Below are 14,108 nucleotides of genomic sequence, written 5' to 3'. Positions count from 1 at the left end.
ATTATTAAATAAGAGTATATTATTTTTATTAAAAAATATATATATATATATATATATATAAATTATTGAAATAAAATTAAACATTATTAAAATTTTGTTATAATTATAAGCGATTGCTATTTCTAAAAATAAATAAATTTCATAAAATTTATATTATTTTATATTCATTTGAAATATTAAAAAAACTTCTCGCTTTAAAGTAACCATGATATGAGTTATAAATGCAATAAAATTTTATACAAAAAATAATATTTATTTGTTGACGAATAATATAAAAGGTTTACATTTCTAAATAACATATATTTATATATGGTGTGTAAAAAAAAAAGAAAAGAAGAAAAATAATTTATATTTTTAATATAAAAAGGCAACCGCACACAGTGTTCCCAAGCGGTCACCCATCCAAGTACTGACTGTGCCCAATGTTGCTTAACTTCGGTGATCGGACGAGAACCGTGTTTTCAACGTGGTATGGCTGTTGCCAGTAATAAATGAAAATTTTTACAAATATATATTTTTCATAAATATCATTAATATTAAAGTATATTATTAAAATTTTCAATGAAGTAATCAATTTAAATATATACTTATTTATTATACCATATATTTTAAATAAAAATGCAACCGCACACAGTATTCTCAAGTGGCCACCCATCCGTGGTACTGACTGTGGCAAATGTTTCTTAACTATTATTTTATAAAATATTTATACAAAAAATAATTTACTCTTATCAAATATTAATTTGTGGCCTGTATTAAGGCCTATGTTATTTTCATTTTTTAGCAAAAATAATGAAATATTTCAATATATTATTAAAGTAACAGATCATTTCTTTTTTGGTGCTGCTTTTTTAATTTTTGTAGGAGATGATTTGGCAACAGAAGCTTTCTTAGCTTTTGGTGCTTTCGGTTTACGAGCAGGGCTACTTTTGGCAGCGGATTTTGTACTTTTTGCTGGTTTTGCTTTAACTGGTGCTTTTTTGATGCCGCTGATGATTTTGCAGTAACTTTTTTAGCAGCAGTTGATGATGATGGAGTCGCTTTTTTTGCTTTAGGCTTTTTGGCTGCCAATGATGTAGTTGTGGCTTTCTTTTCTTTTGGTGCCCGTTTACTTTTAGCACTCTTTGCTGAACCTTTTGCTCCACTTTCTTTTTTGGATACTTTTGATTTAGCTGAAGAATTAGATGAAGCGGAAGCAGCCAATTTGAATGAACCAGATGCACCTTTACCTTTAGTTTGTACCAAGGCTCCCTCAGTTACAGCAGCTTTTAAATATTTTTTAATAAATGGTGAAATTTTATCAGAATCCACTTTATAATTTGCAGCTAAATATTTTTTAATTGCTTGTAATGATGAACCACCACGTTCTTTTAAATTTTTAATTGCGTTAACAACCATTTCTGATGTACGTGGATGTGTTGGTTTTGAATGTTGTTTTGTACGTTTAGCACCAGAAGCTGTTGCTTTTTTTGTTGGTGTTGTAGAAGCAGCAGTAACCGCAGTTGCTGCAACAGCTGTAGAATTTTCTTCGGCCATATTTTTTTACTTTATAAAAATAATGTATTTATTATAAATATTTAAATGATAAAATATAATAATTCTATCAAATAAAAAATAAAGGTTTTCAATTATATCATTATTCACAATAATATAAGTCCCTATGTAAGTCAAAGTACCATGTAGAAAACACATAAAAATTAAATAGTATTTCTAATTTACTGTCGTAGTAAACATGATTTATTTTTTCAATTTCTATAATATATAAAATAATAAATTATAAATTTAATAATAATATTTATTTTATAAATTAAAATATATTTAATTTTTTTATTAACAATTATTAATAAACATAGTTTAATATTAATTATTTCAATCATACAAAACAATAATATTTTTAAGGTAAACTTAAAAAGTATATATTTTTATTTTTTATTTAATATCGATTTATTATAAATTATTAGTATATAAATAATTAAAAAATTTAATATATAAATATATATATTATAGTATAAGATTTCATTTTTAGAAAAACTTTTTTTGTCAATAATGAAAACGTATTATTATGAAATGTGTTAATCGAACATTGACAAAATATATTTCATTAGAAAATACTTTTATTTATGCATTAATATCAATAATTAACTATTAAATTAATTTTTTCATAATTATATAAAGAAATTTTATACTGATATAAGTATTTATATATTATAATATTTATTTTAAATATAAAAAAATTTATGACAAAATATATTATTAGAGTATTTGTTGAGATTAATATAAGATTATTTTAAATAAGAATTAATTTATATAATTATTAAAATATTATTAATTTTATGTTATGTAATTTTAATAAAAATAAATAATAATAATAATAAATATACAAATTTTTTAACAATTTAAATTTTATATGATCTAAATAATTTTGTTAAGTACGATATGAGAAATCATTGTAAGCTTCGTTAAGAAACTTTGTAATATAAAATAATAATAATAATATTAAATATATAAATAAATAAAATAAATTTGATATATATTTTTAGTTCATTCTGTGTATAAATCAAAGGATACCGAATAATTGGTAACGGATGCGATATATTATAGTATCGAGTATTAAAACATAATATATAAATTTATCTTGTTATTCAAATTTTTTGTTACTTAACTTATGTATTTAGAAAATTTATAATATTATTTATATAATTGACATAAAATCTTATAAATTGAAATTTTATTAATATGTATCAAAAGAAGAGAGTAACGTATTGATATAATATCAAAGGATACTGATTATTTAAATAACGAATACGTCATATATTGTTTGTGTAACGAAGTTCACTTGGCCATCTAGTTTAAAATAACATTTTCAATAGAAAGTTTATATGCTTTGTTTTTTTTTTTTCTTTAATTATTAAAAAAATAAATTGAAATTTAATTCAATCAAATTTTATAATAATTTTAAAAAAATTTTTCCTTTTAAAAAATATTTTGTGATGTTGTGATAATATGTATTAATACAAGTGCATCCTGATACTTTTATCTCTAGTAAAGGTATGAGTATCATGAACAGTTTTGTTATCTAATGATATTATTTTGATAATATTTTGTGTATATTCTTATAATATTTTGTCTAAATATCATCATAATACAATATTATTTTGATAATATTTTATGAATATTCTTATAATATGTTACCTAAATGTCATCATAATATGATGAATTATTTCCATAATAACATATAAAAAAAGAAAAAAAAAAAAAGAATCATTAATTTATAATTATTTAAATTGATTCTTTAAAAAAATATTATAATATATTATTTATAAAAATAATTTTTACTCTTATTTTAAATAAATTTGTGGCCTTTTATTAAAAGGCCTATGATCGATGTATTATTATTATAAAAATTAATGCAATGTTTTTAATTTATGCTTTCTTTTCAGTTTTCTTTGGTAATAACACTGCTTGAATGTTTGGTAATACACCACCTTGAGCAATTGTTACACCAGATAATAATTTATTTAATTCTTCATCATTACGAATTGCCAATTGTAAATGACGTGGAATGATACGTGTTTTTTTGTTATCACGGGCAGCATTACCAGCTAACTCGAGAACTTCTGCAGCCAAATATTCCATAACAGCAGCCAAATATACTGGGGCACCAGCACCTACTCGTTCAGCATAATTTCCTTTTCGTAATAATCTGTGAATTCTTCCAACAGGAAATTGTAATCCTGCTCGGCTTGATCTTGACTTTGCCTTTCCCTTTACTTTACCACCTTTACCTCGTCCAGACATAGCGAATAAATTTATTTAATTAATATTTTTTTTTGTAAATATAATCACACAGATGTGTACGTTACGGGGATTGTAACATAAATGTTTAAAATGTTATTTGGGTATTTTAATTTATAATATTTATAAAATATAAAACTTTAAAAATAAACCAATCACCTTATAGTATTATTTTTAGCCAATCAGAGAGTAGTATTCATTTTTATTGTTATATCCATCTTCGCGTATATAATACGCTAGTTGTATACACGACACGCTCATACATATACTGACTGGTGTTCTGTAACTATCTGTGTATATTAATTGTTTGTAACAATGCCACCAAAAACAAGTGGAAAAGCAGCAAAAAAAGCTGGCAAAGCTCAAAAAAATATATCAAAGAGTGATAAGAAAAAGAAGAGGAAGCGCAAGGAATCATATGCAATTTACATTTACAAAGTATTAAAACAAGTGCATCCTGATACTGGTATCTCTAGTAAAGCTATGAGTATCATGAACAGTTTTGTTAATGATATTTTTGAACGTATTGCTGCTGAAGCATCACGTTTAGCACATTATAATAAACGTTCAACAATCACAAGTCGGGAAATTCAAACCGCAGTTCGATTATTATTACCTGGTGAATTGGCAAAGCACGCTGTTAGTGAAGGTACTAAAGCTGTTACAAAATATACAAGTTCAAAATAAATAAATCGAAAATATTATTTAATTGATAACATAAAAATACATCAACATATAAAAACGGCTCTCTTTTTAAGAGAGCCATCAAATTTTTTAAATAAGAGTAAATTATTTTTATATATACAAAAAAATAAAATAAACAATTATTAATATCATATTTAATATAAAATTTTATATATTAATAGCTTGAATATATCTATTATTAGTATATCAATATTATTAATTTTAAATATAATAAAGGATATCGCGGAATATATATCGTAAATCAGTGTAATGCAAATGCATTACATTACCTTTATTATTTTCATTTTACATTTACTACTTGTTTATGTACGCTTATAATTATTAGAAAAATATTTTTAATAATTTTAAAAAATAAATGAAATAATAAAAATTTAATAATAAATTATTTATTGAAAGTATAAAAAATGGTATAGCAAAATCTTTATTTTCTTTGATTAAGGCGAAATGTTTTATTAGTTATAAATTCGATAATCTCCTATCGATACTTGTTACTCTTAACTTGTATATATAAAAAATATAATAGTATATTAATTTATAATAAAATTTTTTCAAAAATTCAATAAGTTATTGTAAAATAAAATAGATAATATACAAATTATAATTTATTATTGCAGATATATTACAATAAAAAAAAAAAAAATAAATAAAAATATTTGGTAATGTATGTTATAAACAAAATAATTTGTTGTAAACAAATTATATAATATGTTATATTTATTAACAAATTTATTTACTCTTATATAAATAAAATTAGTGGCTTCCCAAAAAGGAAAGCCTGTTTAAATTTATCGGATGTATTAAATATTCTTTAATAAATTTACTAAATATTTTAAGTAAATTATTATATTTTCTTAACCTCCAAAACCATACAAAGTACGACCTTGTCGTTTTAATGCATATACAACATCCATAGCTGTAACTGTTTTACGTTTTGCGTGTTCAGTATATGTAACAGCATCCCGAATAACATTTTCAAGGAATACTTTAAGTACACCACGTGTTTCTTCATAAATTAAACCAGAGATACGTTTTACTCCACCTCGTCGTGCTAAACGACGAATTGCAGGTTTTGTAATACCTTGGATATTATCACGCAAAACTTTTCTATGACGTTTTGCACCCCCTTTTCCAAGACCCTTTCCACCTTTTCCTCTGCCAGTCATTTTAATAAAAAATTATTTACAATATTTTAACGAACGGATAACACGTGTGTTAACCTCACAAGTATTGTAATGTATGTGAGCGCCGGTACAATTGTGCCTTTTTATATAAAGCATTAAAGATTTTTTAAGCCACGCCTATACAATTTGATTAGTCCATACTCTGATAGCTATCCAATAGGATATGACAACAAAAATTTTGAAATTTCATATAAATATAAATACAACACATTTATTTCGCATTTAAACATTTGACTTTGTAGTATCAAATTGTCGAATATAATTTTTAAAATTGTGTGTTTTTTTGTAAAAACATTATTATTTGAAAATGGCTAGAACCAAGCAAACTGCACGTAAATCAACTGGTGGTAAAGCACCAAGAAAACAATTAGCAACGAAAGCTGCACGTAAAAGTGCACCAGCAACTGGTGGAGTAAAAAAACCACACAGATATCGTCCTGGTACAGTAGCTTTACGAGAAATTCGTCGTTATCAAAAAAGTACTGAATTGTTAATTCGTAAATTACCATTCCAACGTTTAGTACGTGAAATTGCACAAGATTTTAAAACCGATTTACGTTTCCAAAGTTCAGCTGTTATGGCATTACAAGAAGCTAGTGAAGCCTATTTAGTAGGTTTATTTGAAGATACCAATTTATGCGCAATTCATGCAAAGCGTGTTACAATTATGCCTAAGGATATACAATTGGCAAGACGTATTCGTGGAGAACGTGCATAAGCGTTTTAAATGACAATTTAAAAAAAAAAAAAACAAATAAGAAATATTTTCGGTCCTATATATAGGACCAACATATATTATTAAATAAGAGTATATTATTTTTATTAAAAAATATATATATATATATATATATATATAAATTATTGAAATAAAATTAAACATTATTAAAATTTTGTTATAATTATAAGCGATTGCTATTTCTAAAAATAAATAAATTTCATAAAATTTATATTATTTTATATTCATTTGAAATATTAAAAAAACTTCTCGCTTTAAAGTAACCATGATATGAGTTATAAATGCAATAAAATTTTATACAAAAAATAATATTTATTTGTTGACGAATAATATAAAAGGTTTACATTTCTAAATAACATATATTTATATATGGTGTGTAAAAAAAAAGAAAAGAAGAAAAATAATTTATATTTTTAATATAAAAAGGCAACCGCACACAGTGTTCCCAAGCGGTCACCCATCCAAGTACTGACTGTGCCCAATGTTGCTTAACTTCGGTGATCGGACGAGAACCGGTGTTTTCAACGTGGTATGGCTGTTGCCAGTAATAAATGAAAATTTTTACAAATATATATTTTTCATAAATATCATTAATATTAAAGTATATTATTAAAATTTTCAATGAAGTAATCAATTTAAATATATACTTATTTATTATACCATATATTTTAAATAAAAATGCAACCGCACACAGTATTCTCAAGTGGCCACCCATCCGTGGTACTGACTGTGGCAAATGTTTCTTAACTATTATTTTATAAAATATTTATACAAAAAATAATTTACTCTTATCAAATATTAATTTGTGGCCTGTATTAAGGCCTATGTTATTTTCATTTTTTAGCAAAAATAATGAAATATTTCAATATATTATTAAAGTAACAGATCATTTCTTTTTTGGTGCTGCTTTTTTAATTTTTGTAGGAGATGATTTGGCAACAGAAGCTTTCTTAGCTTTTGGTGCTTTCGGTTTACGAGCAGGGCTACTTTTGGCAGCGGATTTTGTACTTTTTGCTGGTTTTGCTTTAACTGGTGCTTTTTTTGATGCCGCTGATGATTTTGCAGTAACTTTTTTAGCAGCAGTTGATGATGATGGAGTCGCTTTTTTTGCTTTAGGCTTTTTGGCTGCCAATGATGTAGTTGTGGCTTTCTTTTCTTTTGGTGCCCGTTTACTTTTAGCACTCTTTGCTGAACCTTTTGCTCCACTTTCTTTTTTGGATACTTTTGATTTAGCTGAAGAATTAGATGAAGCGGAAGCAGCCAATTTGAATGAACCAGATGCACCTTTACCTTTAGTTTGTACCAAGGCTCCCTCAGTTACAGCAGCTTTTAAATATTTTTTAATAAATGGTGAAATTTTATCAGAATCCACTTTATAATTTGCAGCTAAATATTTTTTAATTGCTTGTAATGATGAACCACCACGTTCTTTTAAATTTTTAATTGCGTTAACAACCATTTCTGATGTACGTGGATGTGTTGGTTTTGAATGTTGTTTTGTACGTTTAGCACCAGAAGCTGTTGCTTTTTTTGTTGGTGTTGTAGAAGCAGCAGTAACCGCAGTTGCTGCAACAGCTGTAGAATTTTCTTCGGCCATATTTTTTTACTTTATAAAAATAATGTATTTATTATAAATATTTAAATGATAAAATATAATAATTCTATCAAATAAAAAATAAAGGTTTTCAATTATATCATTATTCACAATAATATAAGTCCCTATGTAAGTCAAAGTACCATGTAGAAAACACATAAAAATTAAATAGTATTTCTAATTTACTGTCGTAGTAAACATGATTTATTTTTTCAATTTCTATAATATATAAAATAATAAATTATAAATTTAATAATAATATTTATTTTATAAATTAAAATATATTTAATTTTTTTATTAACAATTATTAATAAACATAGTTTAATATTAATTATTTCAATCATACAAAACAATAATATTTTTAAGGTAAACTTAAAAAGTATATATTTTTATTTTTTATTTAATATCGATTTATTATAAATTATTAGTATATAAATAATTAAAAAATTTAATATATAAATATATATATTATAGTATAAGATTTCATTTTTAGAAAAACTTTTTTTGTCAATAATGAAAACGTATTATTATGAAATGTGTTAATCGAACATTGACAAAATATATTTCATTAGAAAATACTTTTATTTATGCATTAATATCAATAATTAACTATTAAATTAATTTTTTCATAATTATATAAAGAAATTTTATACTGATATAAGTATTTATATATTATAATATTTATTTTAAATATAAAAAAATTTATGACAAAATATATTATTAGAGTATTTGTTGAGATTAATATAAGATTATTTTAAATAAGAATTAATTTATATAATTATTAAAATATTATTAATTTTATGTTATGTAATTTTAATAAAAATAAATAATAATAATAATAAATATACAAATTTTTTAACAATTTAAATTTTATATGATCTAAATAATTTTGTTAAGTACGATATGAGAAATCATTGTAAGCTTCGTTAAGAAACTTTGTAATATAAAATAATAATAATAATATTAAATATATAAATAAATAAAATAAATTTGATATATATTTTTAGTTCATTCTGTGTATAAATCAAAGGATACCGAATAATTGGTAACGGATGCGATATATTATAGTATCGAGTATTAAAACATAATATATAAATTTATCTTGTTATTCAAATTTTTTGTTACTTAACTTATGTATTTAGAAAATTTATAATATTATTTATATAATTGACATAAAATCTTATAAATTGAAATTTTATTAATATGTATCAAAAGAAGAGAGTAACGTATTGATATAATATCAAAGGATACTGATTATTTAAATAACGAATACGTCATATATTGTTTGTGTAACGAAGTTCACTTGGCCATCTAGTTTAAAATAACATTTTCAATAGAAAGTTTATATGCTTTGTTTTTTTTTTTTCTTTAATTATTAAAAAAATAAATTGAAATTTAATTCAATCAAATTTTATAATAATTTTAAAAAAATTTTTCCTTTTAAAAAATATTTTGTGATGTTGTGATAATATGTATTAATACAAGTGCATCCTGATACTTTTATCTCTAGTAAAGGTATGAGTATCATGAACAGTTTTGTTATCTAATGATATTATTTTGATAATATTTTGTGTATATTCTTATAATATTTTGTCTAAATATCATCATAATACAATATTATTTTGATAATATTTTATGAATATTCTTATAATATGTTACCTAAATGTCATCATAATATGATGAATTATTTCCATAATAACATATAAAAAAAGAAAAAAAAAAAAAGAATCATTAATTTATAATTATTTAAATTGATTCTTTAAAAAAATATTATAATATATTATTTATAAAAATAATTTTTACTCTTATTTTAAATAAATTTGTGGCCTTTTATTAAAAGGCCTATGATCGATGTATTATTATTATAAAAATTAATGCAATGTTTTTAATTTATGCTTTCTTTTCAGTTTTCTTTGGTAATAACACTGCTTGAATGTTTGGTAATACACCACCTTGAGCAATTGTTACACCAGATAATAATTTATTTAATTCTTCATCATTACGAATTGCCAATTGTAAATGACGTGGAATGATACGTGTTTTTTTGTTATCACGGGCAGCATTACCAGCTAACTCGAGAACTTCTGCAGCCAAATATTCCATAACAGCAGCCAAATATACTGGGGCACCAGCACCTACTCGTTCAGCATAATTTCCTTTTCGTAATAATCTGTGAATTCTTCCAACAGGAAATTGTAATCCTGCTCGGCTTGATCTTGACTTTGCCTTTCCCTTTACTTTACCACCTTTACCTCGTCCAGACATAGCGAATAAATTTATTTAATTAATATTTTTTTTTGTAAATATAATCACACAGATGTGTACGTTACGGGGATTGTAACATAAATGTTTAAAATGTTATTTGGGTATTTTAATTTATAATATTTATAAAATATAAAACTTTAAAAATAAACCAATCACCTTATAGTATTATTTTTAGCCAATCAGAGAGTAGTATTCATTTTTATTGTTATATCCATCTTCGCGTATATAATACGCTAGTTGTATACACGACACGCTCATACATATACTGACTGGTGTTCTGTAACTATCTGTGTATATTAATTGTTTGTAACAATGCCACCAAAAACAAGTGGAAAAGCAGCAAAAAAAGCTGGCAAAGCTCAAAAAAATATATCAAAGAGTGATAAGAAAAAGAAGAGGAAGCGCAAGGAATCATATGCAATTTACATTTACAAAGTATTAAAACAAGTGCATCCTGATACTGGTATCTCTAGTAAAGCTATGAGTATCATGAACAGTTTTGTTAATGATATTTTTGAACGTATTGCTGCTGAAGCATCACGTTTAGCACATTATAATAAACGTTCAACAATCACAAGTCGGGAAATTCAAACCGCAGTTCGATTATTATTACCTGGTGAATTGGCAAAGCACGCTGTTAGTGAAGGTACTAAAGCTGTTACAAAATATACAAGTTCAAAATAAATAAATCGAAAATATTATTTAATTGATAACATAAAAATACATCAACATATAAAAACGGCTCTCTTTTTAAGAGAGCCATCAAATTTTTTAAATAAGAGTAAATTATTTTTATATATACAAAAAAATAAAATAAACAATTATTAATATCATATTTAATATAAAATTTTATATATTAATAGCTTGAATATATCTATTATTAGTATATCAATATTATTAATTTTAAATATAATAAAGGATATCGCGGAATATATATCGTAAATCAGTGTAATGCAAATGCATTACATTACCTTTATTATTTTCATTTTACATTTACTACTTGTTTATGTACGCTTATAATTATTAGAAAAATATTTTTAATAATTTTAAAAAATAAATGAAATAATAAAAATTTAATAATAAATTATTTATTGAAAGTATAAAAAATGGTATAGCAAAATCTTTATTTTCTTTGATTAAGGCGAAATGTTTTATTAGTTATAAATTCGATAATCTCCTATCGATACTTGTTACTCTTAACTTGTATATATAAAAAATATAATAGTATATTAATTTATAATAAAATTTTTTCAAAAATTCAATAAGTTATTGTAAAATAAAATAGATAATATACAAATTATAATTTATTATTGCAGATATATTACAATAAAAAAAAAAAAAATAAATAAAAATATTTGGTAATGTATGTTATAAACAAAATAATTTGTTGTAAACAAATTATATAGTATGTTATATTTATTAACAAATTTATTTACTCTTATATAAATAAAATTAGTGGCTTCCCAAAAAGGAAAGCCTGTTTAAATTTATCGGATGTATTAAATATTCTTTAATAAATTTACTAAATATTTTAAGTAAATTATTATATTTTCTTAACCTCCAAAACCATACAAAGTACGACCTTGTCGTTTTAATGCATATACAACATCCATAGCTGTAACTGTTTTACGTTTTGCGTGTTCAGTATATGTAACAGCATCCCGAATAACATTTTCAAGGAATACTTTAAGTACACCACGTGTTTCTTCATAAATTAAACCAGAGATACGTTTTACTCCACCTCGTCGTGCTAAACGACGAATTGCAGGTTTTGTAATACCTTGGATATTATCACGCAAAACTTTTCTATGACGTTTTGCACCCCCTTTTCCAAGACCCTTTCCACCTTTTCCTCTGCCAGTCATTTTAATAAAAAATTATTTACAATATTTTAACGAACGGATAACACGTGTGTTAACCTCACAAGTATTGTAATGTATGTGAGCGCCGGTACAATTGTGCCTTTTTATATAAAGCATTAAAGATTTTTTAAGCCACGCCTATACAATTTGATTAGTCCATACTCTGATAGCTATCCAATAGGATATGACAACAAAAATTTTGAAATTTCATATAAATATAAATACAACACATTTATTTCGCATTTAAACATTTGACTTTGTAGTATCAAATTGTCGAATATAATTTTTAAAATTGTGTGTTTTTTTGTAAAAACATTATTATTTGAAAATGGCTAGAACCAAGCAAACTGCACGTAAATCAACTGGTGGTAAAGCACCAAGAAAACAATTAGCAACGAAAGCTGCACGTAAAAGTGCACCAGCAACTGGTGGAGTAAAAAAACCACACAGATATCGTCCTGGTACAGTAGCTTTACGAGAAATTCGTCGTTATCAAAAAAGTACTGAATTGTTAATTCGTAAATTACCATTCCAACGTTTAGTACGTGAAATTGCACAAGATTTTAAAACCGATTTACGTTTCCAAAGTTCAGCTGTTATGGCATTACAAGAAGCTAGTGAAGCCTATTTAGTAGGTTTATTTGAAGATACCAATTTATGCGCAATTCATGCAAAGCGTGTTACAATTATGCCTAAGGATATACAATTGGCAAGACGTATTCGTGGAGAACGTGCATAAGCGTTTTAAATGACAATTTAAAAAAAAAAAAAACAAATAAGAAATATTTTCGGTCCTATATATAGGACCAACATATATTATTAAATAAGAGTATATTATTTTTATTAAAAAATATATATATATATATATATATATATAAATTATTGAAATAAAATTAAACATTATTAAAATTTTGTTATAATTATAAGCGATTGCTATTTCTAAAAATAAATAAATTTCATAAAATTTATATTATTTTATATTCATTTGAAATATTAAAAAAACTTCTCGCTTTAAAGTAACCATGATATGAGTTATAAATGCAATAAAATTTTATACAAAAAATAATATTTATTTGTTGACGAATAATATAAAAGGTTTACATTTCTAAATAACATATATTTATATATGGTGTGTAAAAAAAAAGAAAAGAAGAAAAATAATTTATATTTTTAATATAAAAAGGCAACCGCACACAGTGTTCCCAAGCGGTCACCCATCCAAGTACTGACTGTGCCCAATGTTGCTTAACTTCGGTGATCGGACGAGAACCGGTGTTTTCAACGTGGTATGGCTGTTGCCAGTAATAAATGAAAATTTTTACAAATATATATTTTTCATAAATATCATTAATATTAAAGTATATTATTAAAATTTTCAATGAAGTAATCAATTTAAATATATACTTATTTATTATACCATATATTTTAAATAAAAATGCAACCGCACACAGTATTCTCAAGTGGCCACCCATCCGTGGTACTGACTGTGGCAAATGTTTCTTAACTATTATTTTATAAAATATTTATACAAAAAATAATTTACTCTTATCAAATATTAATTTGTGGCCTGTATTAAGGCCTATGTTATTTTCATTTTTTAGCAAAAATAATGAAATATTTCAATATATTATTAAAGTAACAGATCATTTCTTTTTTGGTGCTGCTTTTTTAATTTTTGTAGGAGATGATTTGGCAACAGAAGCTTTCTTAGCTTTTGGTGCTTTCGGTTTACGAGCAGGGCTACTTTTGGCAGCGGATTTTGTACTTTTTGCTGGTTTTGCTTTAACTGGTGCTTTTTTTGATGCCGCTGATGATTTTGCAGTAACTTTTTTAGCAGCAGTTGATGATGATGGAGTCGCTTTTTTTGCTTTAGGCTTTTTGGCTGCCAATGATGTAGTTGTGGCTTTCTTTTCTTTTGGTGCCCGTTTACTTTTAGCACTCTTTGCTGAACCTTTTGCTCCACTTTCTTT

At 24.3% G+C, this 14,108-nt stretch overlaps 2 non-coding genes and 1 pseudogene across 2 annotated transcripts; all 3 read right to left on the bottom strand.

Moving 5' to 3' along the window:
- Nucleotides 1–365: 365 nt before the first annotated feature.
- LOC123303856 lies at nucleotides 366–483 on the bottom strand (annotated as a pseudogene).
- A 6,358-nt stretch (nucleotides 484–6,841) lies between these two features.
- LOC123303855 lies at nucleotides 6,842–6,960 on the bottom strand. Its single transcript, XR_006535932.1, has one exon. It is a non-coding gene; the product is annotated as a 5S ribosomal RNA (ribosomal RNA).
- Nucleotides 6,961–13,319: 6,359 nt separating this feature from the next.
- On the bottom strand, nucleotides 13,320–13,438 carry LOC123303854. Its single transcript, XR_006535931.1, has one exon. It is a non-coding gene; the product is annotated as a 5S ribosomal RNA (ribosomal RNA).
- Nucleotides 13,439–14,108: the final 670 nt, after the last annotated feature.

The sequence above is a fragment of the Chrysoperla carnea genome (genome assembly GCF_905475395.1).
Source record: "Chrysoperla carnea chromosome X unlocalized genomic scaffold, inChrCarn1.1 SUPER_X_unloc_147, whole genome shotgun sequence".
In the NCBI taxonomy this organism is placed as follows: domain Eukaryota; kingdom Metazoa; phylum Arthropoda; class Insecta; order Neuroptera; family Chrysopidae; genus Chrysoperla; species Chrysoperla carnea.
This window is presented reverse-complemented; position numbering and strand designations above follow the sequence as displayed.